Raw genomic sequence first — 16,556 nt, 5'->3', positions numbered from 1 at the left:
GCATTTTGACATTCGATGGATGTGTTACATAGAAAAGGGACGCAAACTGATTGTTCTTATTGCTACTGAGTTTTGAATAGAAGGAACCCAGGAGGGGGCGACGGCTCAATATGCATGACACGCTTGGAAGTTGGGAAGAGAAAAGAGCCACATGCGGGGGCGCAAGGGTCATGGGGCAGTTGTCGTGAGGCGACTCTCCCCCTCCCTGCGAGGTGCGGGTTGAGCACAGAGCGAACTATTCTTTCGCCTTTTACTAAAGAATACCGTGCGCTCGGCCCAGTTGAAGCACCATACTTGGAATTTTTGGCAAGGGCTTCCTCCTCTGCGAGGGGGCCCCTCTCAATCTCGCGATTAAGAATGACACTGCGCTCCACGAGCTACAGCTCCGATGGGCCAACAATTCTATTCTACAGGTGCAGACTCTCAATGCAAATGTCCTGAGGGATAGTCCGGCTTACCCAGCGCCCTGAGTCTAGATTGTGACCTGCTCATTGCTGACCTCGGAGTTTCTTTCGAGCGAGCAGAGCAGGATAGCGGCGTGGCCTAGCGCCAGCCAGTCAGTACATTGTGAATAGAGGAGTTCCGACCGGGTGGGCGGACCTGCTCATTGCTGACCTCGCAGTTTCTTTCGAGCGAGCCAGTCGGTACATTGTGAGTAGAGGAGTTCAGCTGAGCAATAGCATTGAGTCCTTACTAGTGTCCTTCAACTGTCAATCTTACAAGTGGTGGTGTTGTTTTGCTACACTACTTGGTCCACTACTTACCGGTTCCAGTCTAGTGCTCGGCCAGGTACTTCTAGTCCTCGTCTAGCGCTTTGCACCTCCGATGGGCCACAAAAGCTCATCAAGGGCCTTCCAATGAGGAGACTATCAAGAGAAGGCCCTTGATGAACTCGGGAATATGATACTCCAACATGGCGAGACATTTGGGGAGCATGGTGACTTCCATGATATGGAAATGGATGCAGAAAGCTCTCGCAATAAAAGCTGAGGAAGTCAGCGAAGCACGACTTTACATCAGTCGAATTTGTTGCTTCTAGCACCAAGCTAAAAGGGGCAAGGGATGATGCCTCTCGTGTTCTTCCCCCATCTATCCTTTTTTGGAAAATGATCATGACCCCTTGATGACTATGCACAAGGAGTTGGAAGCACTTAAGTTGCAAAGAGCTCTTTAGGAAGAAAGGTCCACCTTCCTTACAGTCGCTACGTAATCAAAGGTCTCCTTAGAAGGACACACTATCTCAGCCTCGGAAGGAGGTAGAAGAGCTCCGATCACTCCACGAAGCATGGACCCAAATCAAGAGTCCCCTAGTGTGCAGATCGTCATTTTTGTGGCAAAATCCATCATGAGGCCGACAAACCAATCAAGATCCCCACACTTCCCATCTTTTTCAATGGATCGGCAATTGGTCGGTAACAAATGTGCCATATGGCGGGCACCCACGATGGCTGTCTTTCCCTCTTACAAGCATGGACCCGATTGAGGACAACATATCAACAAAACTGGAAACGTAAACACTTGAACTTGAAATCAATTAGTAGTCACGACAAAAGTGGTGGAATTCAACTTCCAATTGCACTCGCCCCAAAGTTGGGCGCACTTTTCTTCTTTTCGCACAGTATAGCTGCTAGGGAGTCACAATGCAACCGTGCATTGATGCGCCGAGAGTGACTCCCTAGCCATACTTTTATAGCATTGTGGCCAAGAAAGGAAACTGATATAGAAAGTTGGGGCCAAAGTTTTAATTGCCGAAAAGCATGTCACGTCAGCACCGTGCGGCTGCCACATCATGTAAAGTCTGCCACATTTTTTGCGTGGGCTCCCATTTGTCACTTTGTCTTTTGCCGGGTTGCCATGTCATCACTACATATCCGCCTGTAGTAAGAGCATAACTCCAAAAAGCTCCTTACATTATGTTGTTAGAGTTTTGGCATGCCCAACGTGATCCCGTTATCTAGTTTGGCCAAGATTGGTTGATTCAGGAGACTCTCTCTCTCTCTCTCTCTCTCTCGTGCTTTCTCCCCTTGGTCTCTACGCTTCCACATCGTCAACTTTGACACATGTATATTTCTCAAAGTAGGCCAATCTGGAATAGCTGCCACTTTAGCTGGAGCCATGCTAACACCCTTGGATGAAACAATATGTCCTCGAAAGTCTATCTCCCATTGATAACCAGCATGTGTTCTCCTAAAGCTTTGAATACTTGTAACACATGTTCTCGATGCTCTACTTCGCATTCGGAGAAAACAATAATGTTGTCGAAAAGAGTGCTCACAAACTGTCTGTACTCTCTAAAGATCCGTTCCATCATCTTGTTGAAAATGCAAGAGAATTTGTGAGACTGAAAGGCATCACCAAAGACGGGGTCTTGTACACATCTCTAGAAGCAATCCCAATATGATGCTGGCCAGGATCGATCCTACTAAAATAAGGAGAACCCTGCAATCTATCAAGTATATCATCGATCTTGGGTATTGGAAACATTGGCGGTCCTCAAAGTGAACACATTGGCTGTGTTTCTTGTTTTACCCCAAGAGAATCGGGGAAAGACTTGGAGTTCGTCCCTTGCAAGAGTGTTTCCTGTACTTCATGATTTCATTGATCTTTCGCTCCATGGCTGAATAATTTCTTCTTACGTTGAAAGAGAAGATTTCTTATCAGATTTCGACTTTGCTTTCACTTTCATTGCAGAATTCAGAAGTAGGGTTCACGACTTTCTACCACCTCTCATAAAATTCTTGGATTGGTTGCTCCTTCAGAAATTTTGCATATTCAGGATTCTTGGAATACTTCATGAGGCACTTAGCACAAGTACTAACTTGCAGTTTTTGTCAAATATCTACAAGCTGTGGATCCTCCATCAAAGATTCAAGTTGGTCAACCAACTCCTCGTCAACGAGTCAGACCTTGTTCAAATCTCCATTGCCGTTCGTTTCATCCCATAAAACAGTAGGTGGAATGCATTCCTGTTCTTGATTGACTTCTCTATTAGAATCCATAACTTGTACAACAAAAAGTCAGACCGGATTCTCCATATAAGAAGAATAGACTAAAGCTTTGACACCACTGTAACCGGCTTGGCACCAACAAGGCTGTAATCTTACAGAAACACATGAATAGAACTAAAACTTTTCAACATTTTAACTTGAATCAAATAGTAGTCATGACCCAAGGTAGTCACCTCTTTAGTTACTTCTTTTAATATTGATAAGTCACAGAGTACAATTGCAGCGGAGTCACTCTGCAACTGTGCAACCATGCACTAATTTGTTGAGAGTGAGTCCTTGGGCATATTTTTATAGGCACTACTGCCAAAAGCAATCGATACAAAAAGCTGGTGCCCAAAGATTTAACTACCAAAAGCATGCCATGTTAGTACCATATGGCTTCCACATCATGTGTAAAGTCGCCGAATTTTCCGGGCGGCGAGCTGCCACATGTCAGTCTCTGTCTTCTGTCAAATTGCCGAACTATCAATTTTGTGACAATATCCATGATGGGGTCACATCAACAAGATGGAGGAGCGCCAACAAGATGGAGTCAGTACATTGTGAGTAGAGGAGTTCCGACCGGGTGGGCGGACCTGCTCATTGCTGACCTCGCAGTTTCTTTCGAGCGAGCCAGTCGGTACATTGTGAGTAGAGGAGTTCAGCTGAGCAATAGCATTGAGTCCTTACTAGTGTCCTTCAACACAACTAGTGGTGGTGTTGTTTTGCTACAGGTGCTCTCGTTTTTTGCACGCCCTCATCTGCTCAAAGTTGGTCTCAAGGTTTCCATACACAGCTACTCTATGGTCTACTGCTAGGTACTACTAGTCCATGTCCAATTCTCGTACTTGGTCCACTACTTACCGGTTCCAGTCTAGTGCTCGGCCAGGTACTTCTAGTCCTCGTCTAGCGCTTTGCACCTCCGATGGGCCACAAAAGCTCATCAAGGGCCTTCCAATGAGGAGACTATCAAGAGAAGGCCCTTGATGAACTCGGGAATATGATACTCCAACATGGCGAGACATTTGGGGAGCATGGTGACTTCCATGATATGGAAATGGATGCAGAAAGCTCTCGCAATAAAAGCTGAGGAAGTCAGCGAAGCACGACTTTACATCAGTCGAATTTGTTGCTTCTAGCACCAAGCTAAAAGGGGCAAGGGATGATGCCTCTCGTGTTCTTCCCCCATCTATCCTTTTTTGGAAAATGATCATGACCCCTTGATGACTATGCACAAGGAGTTGGAAGCACTTAAGTTGCAAAGAGCTCTTTAGGAAGAAAGGTCCACCTTCCTTACAGTCGCTACGTAATCAAAGGTCTCCTTAGAAGGACACACTATCTCAGCCTCGGAAGGAGGTAGAAGAGCTCCGATCACTCCACGAAGCATGGACCCAAATCAAGAGTCCCCCAGTGTGCAGATCGTCATTTTTGTGGCAAAATCCATCATGAGGCCGACAAACCAATCAAGATCCCCACACTTCCCATCTTTTTCAATGGATCGGCAATTGGTCGGTAACAAATGTGCCATATGGCGGGCACCCACGATGGCTGTCTTTCCCTCTTACAAGCATGGACCCGATTGAGGACAACATGTCAACAAAACTGGAAACGTAAACACTTGAACTTGAAATCAATTAGTAGTCACGACAAAAGTGGTGGAATTCAACTTCCAATTGCACTCGCCCCAAAGTTGGGCGCACTTTTCTTCTTTTCGCACAGTATAGCTGCTAGGGAGTCACAATGCAACCGTGCATTGATGCGCCGAGAGTGACTCCCTAGCCATACTTTTATAGCATTGTGGCCAAGAAAGGAAACTGATATAGAAAGTTGGGGCCAAAGTTTTAATTGCCGAAAAGCATGTCACGTCAGCACCGTGCGGCTGCCACATCATGTAAAGTCTGCCACATTTTTTGCGTGGGCTCCCATCTGTCACTTTGTCTTTTGCCGGGTTGCCATGTCATCACTACATATCCGCCTGTAGTAAGAGCATAACTCCAAAAAGCTCCTTACATTATGTTGTTAGAGTTTTGGCATGCCCAACGTGATCCCGTTATCTAGTTTGGCCAAGATTGGTTGATTCAGGAGACTCTCTCTCTCTCTCTCTCTCTCTCTCTCTCTCTCTCTCTCTCTCTCTCTCTCGCTTTCTCCCCTTGGTCTCTACGCTTCCACATCGTCGACTTTGACACATGTATATTTCTCAAAGTAGGCCAATCTGGAATAGCTGCCACTTTAGCCGGAGCCATGCTAACACCCTTGGATGAAACAATATGTCCTCGAAAGTCTAGCTCCCATTGATAACCAGCATGTGCTCTCCTAAAGCTTTGAATACTTGTAACACATGTTCTCGATGCTCTACTTCGCATTCGGAGAAAACAATAATGTTGTCGAAAAGTGTGCTCACAAACTGTCTGTACTCTCTAAAGATCCGCTCCATCATCTTGTTGAACATGCAAGAGAATTTGTGAGACTGAAAGGCATCACCAAAGACGGGGTCTTGTATACATCTCTAGGAGCAATCCCAATATGATGATAGCTAGGATCGATCCTACTAAAATAAGGAGAACCCTGCAATCTATCAAGTATATCATCGATCTTGGGTATTGGAAACATTGGCGGTCCTCAAAGTGAACAGATTGGCTGTGTTTCTTGTTTTACCCCTTCTCTGACTGTCGACCAAGATAATCGGGGAAAGACTCGGAGCTCATCCCTTGGGAGAGTGTTTCTTGTACTTCATGATTTCATTTGATGTTGAAAGAGAAGATTTCATATCAAATTTCGACTTTGCTTTCACTTTGTTACCGAATTCAGAAGTAGGGTTCACGACTTTCTACCACCTCTCATAAAATTCTTGGATTGGTTGCTCCTTCAAAAAATTTGCATATTCAGCATATTCATCCCACAAAACAGTAGGCGGAATGCATTCTTGTTCTTGATTGACTTCTCTATTAGAATCCATAACTTGTACAACAAAAAGTAAGACCGGATCCTCCATATAAGAAGAATAGACTAAAGCTTTGACACCACTATAACCGGCTTGGTACCAACAAGGCTGTAATCTCACAGAAACACACGAATAGGACTAAAAACTTTTTAACATTTTAACTTGAATCAAATAGTAGCCATGACCCAAGGTAATCGCCCCTTTAGTTACTTCATTTAATATTGATAAGTCACAGAGTACAATTGCGACGGAGTCACTCTGCAACTGTGCAACCATGCACTAATCTGTTGAGAGTGACTCCTTGGGCATATTTTTATAGGCAATACGGCCAAAAGCAATCGATACAAAAAGCTGGTGCGCAAAGATTTAACTACCAAAAGCATGCGATGTAGTACCATATGGCCGCCACATCATGTGTAAACTCGCTGCGTTTTCCGGGCGGCAAGCTGCCACTTGTCAGTCTTTGTCTTCTGTCAAATTGCCGAATTATCAATTTTGTGACAATATCCATGATGGGTCACATCAACAACATGGAGGAGCGCCAACAAGAGATATTTCATGCGGCAAGGAGATCAGTTCGATGGACATAGCCCATCACAGATATCAAGCCTCTCAAGGCATTGACTTGCTAGACTCCACACATACACAAAGGCTATATTAGTGGTTCTTCATCCTTGCCCCTGGGGTGAGTGCCCACCATCTGAGATCGCTACGATACTACTGTCTTGAGAGGAAAAACGCCAAGGGGAAAGCCTCTGGGCTGTCTAGAACTGCCACGGAAAAATGTAGATAAAGGCTACAAAAACGCCAGAGCGGGGCTTGCAAAATCGTAGATATACCCCAGATGGCTACTATTGTGGCCTAGGGCCGCCCACAAGGGGGCGCCCTACTGGGCTGTACCGTGCACCTGAGAGGTACCCCTTGCTCCCTATATAGTGCCATAGGCTGGCTGCGGACCCACACATCAGCCCCTATGGCCTAAAAAATAGGAGAAAGAGTAAGAAATGTAGAGAAGGGCCTAGGAGGCATCTAGAAGCACCTAGCAGGCAGGAGAAGAATCCAGCTGGCTTGTAGGAGGCTACATGGCCATGGGCATAGCAAAAACCCTGAAAACCTAGTTGTAACAAGAATCTCCTCAACTCAACTAACTCATGAGTCGTGACACCAGCATTGGAAGAAACTATTGTTGCTGACGGCTCCAAGAGATAGCATCAAAATTGAGGGTAAAGCCATATACTCCAGATATCCGGATTATTTCCCAACTCCCAAAAACTCCACCCTCCAAGAAAGAGTCGGAAATCTAGATCTCCGATCACATAAATCTCCAAACTGCTATGGGAAGTCCAACAAAACTGTGGACACCCAAGACTACTGACCTATGAGCTCTCCGATGATGAAGAACCAAAGAGCTGAACTACCACAGTATACCACAAATGAACTTTAAATTATATCTGAAGGACGCCATCAGAACTGAGAGTGACAAATTTTATTGATCCTAGTCCAAGAAGGACTAGCATCCACCTAAAGGAAACTCCATGCCAGTCTAGGGATAAAGAAAGTGTCACGTGCACATCTAACCCTATGTGCATGTGGACAAGCTATCTCAGATCTAGGGTTCAGGTCAGCCTAGGAAGTGTTCCGTCACCTTTGTGAGCCTGTGAGCAGGCCGTGCATGTCCAGGCACTTAGATTAGTTGCATATCCTCTAATTGCACACAACATAATCATCAGCATGGCATTCACTCCCCATCCCCAGCGTTTACGGTTTCAGCCCACTTTTTTTAGATTTCAACATTTGCGTTTTCAGCGCATCGTCGTGGAGTCGCCGTCATCGCCATCCTCGCCGACACAGTGCCAGTGTTCAGCAGACAGTTAGTGTTTGCGGATTTCAGCTTTTCAGCCCTAGCGTTTTCAGTTTTCAGCCCGTCCTCGTCGTCGTTATCATCGTTGTGGACATCGTCGGCAAGTTCATTGCATCTAGACCAACATACGAGATTTGTGCAATCTATAGCATAGACCTCTCTCGCCATAGAGAGGGGGGCCCTTGGACGAGGGTTTGAGAACGGCCTGGTGTCGTATTCTTCTCTCTCTCTTTCTCACAGTCTCAGCACTTTCATTCACAATAGCATTCACTTTGTTTGTGATCATTGCAAAGGAACGGAAGGCTCTCCCTTCCGTAAGTAAAAGGAACCCTTGAGCGCAGTTTGGAGCACTCATCTTGAGCAATATCAACATTCACTTCAGCTGCACCTTACATTGGTATCAGAGTTTTGGCAGTGTTCTGTATCACTCAAGGAAAGAACCACAAGAAATTTTTTGCTTGTTGCGGTCGCACATAACCCAAGTCCACTTGGGTGTGTTGATTCCTAATCGTGTTTTTGAAGAGTGACAGGTAACCTAGGAAAGAAGGGCTTGTCCAGCCTCCCCTTGTTCCTCTTTTCACTCATTGAGAGCGGACTGTGCACTTAGCGGCCGGCCGATCGACTTGAGGTGGGGAAAAAGCAACTTTGGTGTGAGCGCAAGGCCGCCAAGGGGTGCACCCGCAGGGAAGAGTCGAGCTCGGGTAAGAGAAAAGCCTTCTTAAACATCGATTGCAAGCTAGAGAACTCAAGAACCTCAAGAACCCAAGAACCTCAAGAGCCCAAGTTTCTCAAGAACTTAAGTACCCAAGATCTTAGTGTATGGTCGTCACGCAAAGCGGAATGGATACTTTGCCTGAAGGTGATAAGAGTAGTTGGTGACAAAGAATTTTCCTTACTAGGAGGATTTTTTTCCAATCCTCCTCCTTCCCCATGAACGCCACGGGTTGCACCAAATCCTATGGAGGCTTTGGTCAAGTCAATGATGGACATGATGCTACAACAAGAGGCGCAACGCGCCGCCTTGTATCGCGACCGTGAAGAAAGAAAGGCGTAAAGCTAAATCACCTGCTAAACCTAAGCTAACCCCAGATGAAAAAGCTGCACAAGAAATTGTAGGAGGATACATAACGCCAAAAGAACAAGTCATTTATGCTAAGGAAGGTCGATGTTATCAATGTCACCTCAAGGGTCATATAAAGAAGACATGTCCTAAGAACGTATCCAACGAACCTCAAGAACCCACAGAACCCACATCCTCTGTTAATGCCATATATAAGAATACTAGTGTGTCCCAAGTTTCTAATGATCATCTAGCTGATGAGTCTCTCATGAAGTGTTATGGTCATGAGAATGGTCAACGCATGGTGATCTTGTTTGATTCAAGCAGTATGCATGATGTGATTGGTGCCTCTCTTGGAGAAAGAGCCCGCTTGGAGGTTATCCAGACAACTCCTCTCGAGGTGTCGGGCTTCGCTCCCGGTATGGACTCTCTCATTACACGGAAGTTTTGTGTGTTCGCATGATTAGTCAGCACGCATTGTTGGAATTTTTGATTCGTGACGATTTCTTGTATTTTCGTCACCGTCTTTATGTGTTTCCTTTTCACAGGCATGCCGTATTGTACGATGCACATGATTCACTCACGGATGAGCACGGATGTATGCGGATCACTCTCGAAACGAATAAAAGTTTGCATTAAGGAATTCACATTGTTTCTCGATTGTCCGTTTTGTCAATCGCTTTTACATGTTTCTTCCTCGGCATGACACAGTCTGAGAAAGAGCACGAATAAGATTGTCCATCAAGCATCGGCATTTCCGTTGTGATTTGGCCACGGTTGATAGATTTAGGTCGAAAAGTGAAGTTTCGATCCCGCTTTTTGCATGTGTTTGGTGAACGGTTTGGCACTCCGTCACTTTGTTCATCTGCATTGCATGCACAGTCATTTAAAAAGAATAGTATTTTTCCAGTTACTCTACACGGAATGGGTATGTTTATGGTTTTGTATTGGACATGGTTTCAGGAATTTTCCTCCTCGGAGATTCTTGAAGAAGGTGGACCCACAACCATAGCCGAAGATGGAGAATTGAAGCCGCAACAGATAATTTTTGGTCGCTTTCGGCGCGGCCCAAAATAGCAAGCATTGCAGTCCTTCATGAAGTTCAAGTATTGCACGACCCACGCATCAGAGTGGGCCGGCGAAGAGTTCTTCACAGAATTCCAGGAGTTGTTGGTGCACTCCCTCGACGCCATACAGCTCGGTACCAGTACCTCACTTTGAAAGAGACGGGATGTCACATGCACATCTAACCCTATGTGCATGTGGACAAGCTATCTCAGGTCTAGGGTTCAGGTCAGCGCCTAGGAAGTGTTCTGGCACCTTTGTGAGCCTGTGAGTAAGCCGTGCATGTCCAGGCACCTAGATTAGTTGCATATCCTCTGATTGCACACAATATAATCATCAGCAAGGCATTCGGTACGCATCATGAGCATTTTACAGAGCATAGAACCCTTTTTCACAATATACACATTTTTCACTCATTTATTAATAAGTGACTTTTGTTGGAAAAGTAAGTAGGGCAAATCGCTAAGGAAACATAAAAGAAACCCAATGGTCACTCAGTAGAAGCAGAAGAGACAGAAGAAGCTCAGGCTTGCAGTGTTCTCTCCTCAGCAAGACGGCAGAAGACCTTGTGTTTTCAGCCAGTTAGACAACCAGCGTTTTTGGATTCTGCCAGATCCTCTAGCGTTTTCTAGTGGCTCAAGAAAACATCCGCCATGATATTGATTGCACTGTGGAAAAAAGCACACCATCCAAAAGCTGTACTCGGTACAGATTGGAGCAACTTGAGGGTGTGATGATCCTCACGAACAATTAAATCTCTATCAATGCACAAAATGCGTGTCCTGCTTATGAGAAGAAACGATTGAGAGAGGTTCCTTTTCATGCAATGACTGACTCGTTTCTGAACTGTGGGACTGTGTACTAAGAGAGACTATGCGACTATGTGTTTTATCCGATGGACACCTCGACTCCAATCATGATTCTTTGACACCAGAGAACACTTGCAATGCCACATACGTATACAAGGCCACTTTGAAGAAGAGAGGTCACTGAGCTAGAAAGAGACAGGACCTCTGAAAGAGAGAGACATAGAGAGAGGGAGAGAGGCTCCCCATGCTGATACAAAGCTGCAAACACAAGTGGCCAAGGGTGGTCTAGCATAGATTTGTTATGCCCTAAATGGATAGACCCCTGGTACATGCACAACTGCTACTCCTACTGCCATCTTCTCTTGCACATGAGACCAGTGACTTGGCCTTAGATCGACAACCACCCCCAAGCATCCTGAGAGAACAAGATGCATTTCCTACTGGTAGCTAGCTAGACCGATCTAGAAGAAGAGAATTTTAGCGTCATAGGAAACTATCCCAAAAGACCTTAAAGATCTATCTGACGAGGAGAGTTGAACTCAAGTCCTGTTATTCAAGAGGGAAATGGCATAACCAACCTACCACACCAAGGGCATCATGTGATCTTGCCTTGAATGTGTCTTGAAGTCTTCGCCCCTCGTCTACATAGCTAGCCACTGCCCCTACCCACTACATAGTGCCGTAGGCTGGATGCCCGACCCAAACATCAAGCCCCACGACCTAATAAATAGAAGAAAAAGTGGAAAAATGTGGAGAAGGGCCTAGGCAACATTTGGAAGCACCGGGAAGGTAGGATAAACATCCACCAGGCCTCTAGGAAGCTACATGACCATGGATAGAGCCAAAACCGTAAGAATCTCCTCCACTCAACCGAGTCATGAGTCGTGACGACAGCTTCTGTAGTCCGAAGGGCTACAAGCATGCATGTGGGTATATCTTAGAATAGCCGAGGACTCTAAACTCTTCCCACCAAGAAGTACTGTGGATTATCTTCCGGGTATTCATCACCGAGGAAATAATTGATGTTCTTACTTTCAAGCAAGGCAAAGTGTATGTGCCTTACAGGCTTGCCTATCTCTTGTGCAATTTACTTTTGAGTATCCTTTTTCATGTAATGCAAGGCACCTTGGCATATACTAAAAAAAAACACATAATGGACTATTGAAGACGTGTTACGTGCACGTCTTTAGGCGTCGAATGGATTGGAAAAAGTATCTCGTGGAAATTGAATTGCCTTATAGCAGTGCGCATAGTGGTGATAGTCTGTAATGATTGTCTACAAGCTATGCAGAAAATGCTCGCGATTGTGAAGGAAAGCCTAAAGGCTGCATAGGATCGTGCAAGCTATTTTTGTTTACAAGCATAGGCAGCGTGGAGGGCTGGAAAAGCAAGCATGTGGGCCTCATGTTCGGCCTCTTTTTCCTCTTCTTCATCTACTAAGAAGCTTGAAGGCACATCATTATCATGATCGATGGCGACATCTAGACCTTGGGCTCAGGAACAGTGTGGTATGAGCCCACCGCATCAGCGACCCTCCCCCTCCTTTGCTGCCTTGGAAGAGCCAGCTGAACTGAAATATCCCACTGGCTATGGAGAGTGTGAATATATATCCCGTTGCCAAACGTGGATTTGCGCTTCCATCCCTTTTTCTGGATTTGCGCTTGCATCGTGTATTGCTACTTCCAGCAAGTTGGTATTGCTTGAGGAGGAGTGTATATTTTGGAGCTCATGGCATACTATAACAAAACATACAATACCTTACAAAGAGTGAAGTGAAGTTTTCTAGTTGGACATTTATTTCTAGCTGTACATAGCATTCATTGCCTTCAACTACAATTGGTGCCCAGCACGTCCAAGAACATCAATCATGCATGTGCAACAATCTACGCTACCGTTCACTATCAATATGTCCTAGAACATCAACCATGCACGTGCAAAAACGGTACGCCCACAGAGACTTGAGATATACTCTTCTTCACCTTTATTGCTTGCTCTCCCGGGGACAACTGTCTATAGTAGAACCTCATAGTGGTCATGTGAAGACCTGTGTTGCAGATCAACAAATGCTGGAGAGAATTTGCAATGACGGGCGCCCAAAAAACAGATGAGACATCAGCCAGGACCTTGAGACTCTGATCTGATCGCTCCAACTAACGCTCCTCAGCAGCAGCTGCGCACAAGAGATCAACAACACCACAGCGGAGTCAGCGAGACTCTCTCCAGAGAAGGAGACTGAGACTGCCCTGCCCGGCAACAGAGAGAGACGGATGAGGAAGTCAAACATCCAATGAACTGTCCCATCAGATTTTCTGATCGTTCCAACTGTACAGACAGCGCACACAGGCCTGCAATACCTAGACAGCAAGACCAACAAATCGTGATCGCCTCTTATCAGTTGGAGGTTGAGATTGGAATGGGGGCCGCGCGAACGCGAGCCCCCGCTGCCACAAATTATGACGTGCACTCTCCCTCAGAGGGGAGATGCTAGGGTGCGGCCCATCCGCAGTGCAATGGAGAGGCCGACCCTAGGCCATCGGCCTTCCTGATCACCGATTGACCCCGCCCAGGTAAGTATGACTTCACCTGCCACCCACGTCCCCTCTTATACCAACGCACCTCGCCGGTAGCGCCGATGGGATAACTCAATTTTCATACCCAATGAATATGTCATCTCTATCATCCACATCCAAGAGTGTTGTGATGATGGCATTCCTCGCTCGCAAATCAAAACCTTGCTTTGATGCCACTTTCATTGTGGCATGAGTATATGCGTTTACCTCATTTTCATCAACTGTAGAAGGTGTTGTCCATCAATGCGTGCCAATTCAAGAAATTGATGAAATCCCATCATGCCGATTTGAACAATTCAACCAATCCAATTGTATCTTTTGAACTTATATCTTTTCTTCTTCTTCTTCTGTATATGATTTCCAAGGGCGTTGGTTTGGTCGAGGATTGCGAGTGGGCATTACCTCCAGTAAAGCAAAGGCTTGAATATGAAAGCTTAGACTTTAAAATAATTTAAAACAGAAGCTTGTTAACAGCCTTCAATAATAGAGTCAACATGCAAGCATGGCAAGAGGTGCTCCTTTGTGTGACTTTTGCTCAATCATCTAGCAAGGTTACGAGTGCAGCCTTCTCGCTAGGTGGATAGCATATTTAAGCTCACAAACCGCAAAGCTTCTAAATTCTTGGAAGTAGATGTCGCTTTGTGTACCCGTAACATTATGCATGCCAATCTAGCGATGGCAGTTCATCGAGAAAGAAATACGTGTAGGAGAACTCGTACTGGGGCTGCTTACCAAGGAAGAGAGAGAGTGTACATCATATGTCAGAGAGAGAGAGAGAGAAGAAGAAGAAGAAGAAGAATAAGAGAATTTTAACGTCGTAGTAGGAAACTATCCCCCGAGAGAGAGAGAGAGAGAGAGAGAGAGAGAGAGAGAGAGAGAGAGAGAGAGAGAGACTCGTACCCTGAGGCAAAGTTTAATTCTTTGCCTCAAAAAACAAGTTGGCAAGCATTGGCGGATCCACAACCTTTGGTTTCTCCTTTTTCAGCACCTTGCACTTATGAAGGCCATCATCAAGCGGGCTTCAACTCGTCCTCAACATCAAGAGGTCTTTTGCTCAATCAACTAGCAAGGTTAGGAGTGCAGCCTTCGCTGCTAGGTTGATAGCATATTCAAGCTCACAAGCCTCAAAGCTTCTAAATTCTTGGAAGTAGATGTCACTTTGTGTACCTATAATAATTTGCATGCCAATCTTACATGGTAGTTGACGAAGAAAGAAATATGTTTAGGAGAACTCGTATTGAAGCTGCTTTTCTAGGAAGAGAGAGAGAGAGAGAGAGAGAGAGAGAGAGAGAGAGACGCGTTTTCTCATCAAGAGTTATTCTGCTTCTTTTGCTTCATAACAAAATTATTTTTCTTGTTTTGTTTATAGTTATGTATTGATTGATTGATTTGTTTAATGCATAGTACTATATTCATCATTAATTTATTGACCCCACCCAGGTAAGTTCGCCTTCCTCTCGCACCCATGTCCCCTCTTATGCCAACACCCGTTGCCGGTAGCGCCAATGGGATAAATCAGCCCCGTCACCAAAAAGATCACCTACTTTGAACCATCTCGGGTTATAGTCCTTGCCATGCCAACTGAATACCCCAAGATAAAACCATTAAATATTTTGCATAGACCCATGAGCATGAGAGAGAGAGAGAGAGAGAGAGAGAGAGAGAGAGAGAGAGAGAGATGTTGACATGCACACAAAATAGTACACGTAAAAAGAAGAGACAAACTCTTACACCCTCTTACAGCATGGTAGAGAAGATACAAGCATAGAGATATACTCCGTAGCCCAAGACTTAGTATAAGAGAAGGGAAAGAAAAAATTTGCAAAATTTCACACATTAATGGCTTAAAATCATAGCCCCCAAGGCACAGGACAAGCAAGCATGTGGGTATATCTTAGAATAGCCATCCCACCAAGAAGTACTTTGCATTATTTTATGGGTATTGTGGACCATTCTAAAACCTAGAGAAGATAAAGGTAGATTCTATAAGTTGGACCTACTTCATACCTTACCATTCATCAAATTTTCTACAATAATCAAAGGAATTTTTAGGGAAAGATGAACACACTATTCCGCTCAAGGAACTTCCTAACTTGGATGATACTAGTAACTACACGATTGTTCCACTTGAGTTGATCTATGACCAAAGAGTAAAGCATCTTATTGGACCTCTTATTCAGAGCCTGAGAAATCAATTCCCTTATTCATCATCAAGGAGATCATTGATGTTCTTAATTTCAAGCAAGGAAAAGTGTGTGTGCCTTATAAATTTGGCTACCCATTGTGCAATTTACTTTGAATATGCTACTACATGTAGTGCAAGACACCTTTACATATATGGAACTTTGGCCTTGGTAAGTAGGTACTTGTATTGGCCACACATGAAAGTTTTTGTTGAGAGCTATGTGCGGGATTGTGCGCAGTATGCACTTCATAATGCTCAGTGTCAGACATGTGTAGGATTCTTTATGGAGTTTGTAATAAGACTGTCGTGTACTATTAGAGGAGGGTTGATCGTGGCCACTTGATACCCATGGCAAGATTCATACCTACTGGGAACACAATGTAGAGTCATGCATAAGCTTAACTCTTTCTGGAATACTTGTAGCAGCTCTATAGTTTTTCTTGAGGTGTTTGATACTCATGGTGGAATGGAGATGCCTTTTTATTTCCAGCAAACGGTTGTTCCATGATTAGAAATATAGTCATGCATGTCATCCTTGGAGCACGTGAAGACTACTAGATAAATAAAACACACAATCAATGATTAAAGACAGGTTACACAAATGTCTTTAGTCATCAATGTAAGGTCAAGGGCAATCCTAGGGGGGTCCCGGACCCAGGTCAAGGGCCAGCTACCTAAGTGTGGATAGGGGAATACTGAATACGCAAGGCCAAGGGCCTATCTAAAGGGTGGTTGGGTGGAGGTATTCTCACGGCAGCCCCTGGGTCTTCATACTGATATCAGAGCTTGGGAGGTCGTGGACCTATTTTTAGAAAGGGAGCCTTTGCATGTGCATGTTGCATGCGGTATATGTGGAGAAAAAGAAGGCGTGGAGAAGGGCTCTTGCGAGGTAGGGAGCTTGAAGCGGGACAGGCCGTGTGAAGAGCCGCTTGAGAGAGAGGAGGCTCGGGTCGACTGACACAAAAACGGGTGCAAGGGAGCTTGGTGGGTTCACGTTGTGTAGGGGAACAAAATGCGCCATAAGCATGAGCACGGAGAAGCTATACACAGAGCGCTAGTTCTCTCTCTCTCTCTCTCT

The 16,556-nt window shown here is 45.1% G+C and overlaps 2 non-coding genes across 2 annotated transcripts; one reads left to right on the top strand and one right to left on the bottom strand.

Moving 5' to 3' along the window:
- Positions 1–209: 209 nt before the first annotated feature.
- Positions 210–333, top strand: LOC147425188 (U5 spliceosomal RNA). Its single transcript, XR_015186512.1, has one exon. It is a non-coding gene; the product is annotated as a U5 spliceosomal RNA (small nuclear RNA).
- Positions 334–13,136: 12,803 nt separating this feature from the next.
- On the bottom strand, positions 13,137–13,298 carry LOC147425187 (U1 spliceosomal RNA). The gene has a single exon (XR_015186516.1). It is a non-coding gene; the product is annotated as a U1 spliceosomal RNA (small nuclear RNA).
- Between the last annotated feature and the right edge of the window lie 3,258 nt (positions 13,299–16,556).

This window comes from Adiantum capillus-veneris, chromosome 25 (assembly GCF_014529385.1).
Source record: "Adiantum capillus-veneris isolate H3 chromosome 25, ASM1452938v2, whole genome shotgun sequence".
NCBI classification, from domain to species: domain Eukaryota; kingdom Viridiplantae; phylum Streptophyta; class Polypodiopsida; order Polypodiales; family Pteridaceae; genus Adiantum; species Adiantum capillus-veneris.
Note: the sequence above shows the minus strand (reverse complement) of the source record. Positions and strands in the feature narration are given on the sequence as shown.